Source organism: Malurus melanocephalus, unplaced genomic scaffold (genome assembly GCF_030028575.1).
Source record: "Malurus melanocephalus ecotype Western Australia unplaced genomic scaffold, MMel_1.1 scaffold_56, whole genome shotgun sequence".
NCBI lineage: Eukaryota > Metazoa > Chordata > Aves > Passeriformes > Maluridae > Malurus > Malurus melanocephalus.
In genome coordinates, this window is record NW_026623288.1 from 783,983 (window position 1) to 787,265 (window position 3,283).

Below are 3,283 nucleotides of genomic sequence, written 5' to 3' on the forward strand. Positions count from 1 at the left end.
GCACGGAAGCGCGGCCGGAGCGCGGTGGGACCGCCCCGGGCCCGCCCCGAGCACCGCCCCGAGCACCGCCCCCGGGCCCCGCCGGAGCCTCCGCTGTGCCCGGCCCCGCTGGAGCTGATCACGGCTCCGTGCCCCCCGCGCTGGGCAGCTCTGTGCGGCAGGGTGCGGGCTGGGGTGTCCCGTAGCGGGGTCCCATAGCGGGGTTCAGCCCCGCCTCAGCCGCCCCGCCTCAGCCGTCCCGCCCCGCCCCGGGCTCGCCGCAGGTTCCGCCGCGGTCAGTGCGGTGCACGGCGGGCTTGGCCTCAGCCTCAGCCTCGCCCTGTGGGCTTGCTTTGGAAATGATTTTTCTTACACTTATTTATAAACGACCGTTTAGTGTCGGCGTTTTGATACTATTTTAATACATACGGACTTGCATTGGGCTACAGTCTATAGTTTGCTTTATTGYTTTTTTGTAACTTTTGGAAGCAAAAACAGGAGTGATAACCCTTTAGTGTCTCTTTTTTGATGTTGGTGGATCTCTTACCAAAGGGACCGTGAACTCCCCAGGAGTTTTGTTAGGATTCAGTGTTGAGAAATGGCTGTGGAAAAAGTAACAAACCAAGTGATGAAGTTTTGTTTTTGGAGATTCTCCATGGACTTCAGCCGAGAGCACACACCTGCCTGCCTGACAGCAGAGCTCCTCAGGGGAAGTCTGGTGGCACTTGTATGTTKGATAGGAAAAGATATGCTAACTTGTCTTGACAGAAACTGTGGTACATAGAGATAGGAATGTAATGTTACTGAGGCTCTTTGGGAGAATGTTTTGTGACTGAGTCACTGTCAGACAACTCCCGAGGCCTGGAATGTAATGCTTGTGATGTGTAGAACTTTTTCCAGTTTAAAAAAAACCAAACAGCAAAACAAAGCRTCAGTCAGGTTTTGACTGGCTTTAGAACAGGTTCCCAAGGMTACTAAATTACATTCCAAGTCAAATGTAACAGAAATAAACAGGTTTGCTAAGTAAATAAAACTTGCACGAGTATGCTGTAAAGTTCCTTGTGTTCCCAGTAACTGTCATGTTCACTTAAGCCAAATTAGATAAGAAGTAAACAGATGTAAGAGTTGCAAAATTCCTATACTCTTGGTTCATTGAAAGGATTTGATTTACAAAAAAGACATGAGTAAGTGTCTCTTTTCCTGAGGCTGCTGTCTATGCAATCATTCAGGGCAAAACAGTTAATGACTGTCCCATCTGTCAGAATATTTATCTTTTGGATATGGGAGAGCAGGTGGAGGCAGGGTAAAGTTCTGGGGATCCAGGAAGAAGCCAAGTGTTATGGATTTCCCTCTTTTTCTACTGAAATTTACAGGGGGTGAAATCCTAAACCCTTTCTATTTAGCACGTGATCCTGAGGAGTGGTTTCTGTCAGGGCTGTGGGGGTTGTAATACCATTTTCTGSATGTGCTCCTTGCTTTGTCAGTCTTGTCCAGGTACCATGCTTTTAAAATGTTGGTACTTGAAAGTGACCCGTCAATCAGAGCAAATGTCTCCAGCTTTTTGGTGGTGAGGCTGAACAGCAACACTAAGAGCTATGTTAACCTCCAGCCAAGGTCCTTGAAGCCTTCTTCAAAAGTGCTCTGTAAAAGCATTTTTAGATTGGGTGAGCAGTTACCTGGCTCTGAAGTCTGCAGCTAGCCCAGCAAAAAGCATTTGGAAGAGAAGATGGCGAAGCTGAGACCAGACTCAAGGTTAGCTCAGCCCTGAAGGGAACCAGTGATCCAAATGCTTTAAGGCATTAGAATTAGAGAGGTAAGACTTTCCTCTTGACAAAGGCAATTTTTGATAATTAGGGCCTAATCTTGCTGTTTTAGGCAATCATGAAACCAGTGGCTCAGATGGCTTCGCTGAGAAGTGGTATCTTTCTTGAGAAGGGTAGAAGTTTACCTTGTGTTTCTATCATTTGAGGTAGAATATGATGGATTTTTCATTACAGTTTTTAAAAATGTGGTTGTTTACATGGTGAAGTACTATTTGATAAAAATTTTTCTGAGGAGTAYCAAAAATGTATGGAAATGTTTGTCAGTGTGATAAAGTCCCATTCTCACTTTTTAATCTGGGCATGAGCAGTGGTACTGTGTTTCAGTTAAAACTGAATTCTTGATTATAACTCAGTATTTTTAGTGATGCTACAAAGTAGGCGAAGGTGGTGTTCATGAGTGGAAAATGCTTGACTATTTACGTAATGCCATAGTTCATTCCTATCCTTTAAAAAAGTTATTAGTGTGTTCCTGATGCTGTACTTCATTATTTGAATGATACCATGGCATAAAACTTGATTTTTACTTTGTATGACTGATGAAACTTTTAAGTATTAGGTTTTAATTTGTTATAGTATCAAAGGTGATTAAATTGTTTTTCATGGAAAAAAAGAACTTGGTTGTTAGCATGATTATATTTTATATAATATCATTCATCTTTTATAATGATATATATCTTTTAATATACGATTTTTTGTCCTCTCTTCCCTCCTCTTTATGCCAGTCGTAGCATTTCCATGACTCTAAAAATTAACAGTGTGGTCACCTGTATGTCTTTTTATATAGCAGCCACCAGCCTAAGGAACAAACACAGGCCTGCTCCTAAAAGAATGAAAAAGCGGTGTGGTAAATTCCGTCTGCCTATGGTTTTCTATTCACAATTGCTGCAGCCATTACCAAGCAAAATCTAATTTGATTGCAATAAACACTGTGGATGGTCCTCGCCACCAAAACCCATCTCTGCCTGGCAGCCAAGATCTTCTCTGCAAGCCAGGCTTTTTGCGCTCCCTCCCCACCTTGAAGGATGTGGCACTGTCACCTGGGACTGACTCCCAGCCGGCTATAGTATCTTGTTTGATAAGAATCCCATTTTCCCCCCAGAATGCTGTTGACAGGATCTTGTGCCCTGGTTCTGAAGATGGCCGGAGAACAGCTTCGGCTGTGCTAGTTTGAAGGCGGCTGTGGTTATTCCTGTTAAACGTACTTTGCGTTTAAATGTCAGCAGCTATTAGCACTTTGCTCTTCTGTTAAAGGATTTGTTTTAACGGAAGGCGAGCAATTACCTGGGAAAACAGCGCCGTGCCTGTAAGTAGCGAGCACCAGGTTGTTGTGAAAGCCTAGCACGGCCGCTGTTGCGCAAGGGGCAGCGGSTGGGCAGGCGCTGATGCCGAGGATGCTCGCGCAGGCACCGGCTCGCCGCACGCCGCGCTGCCGGCTGGCCCCGCCCGTTCCGCGGTGATGGAGCGGCGCTTCCGGCGGGCGC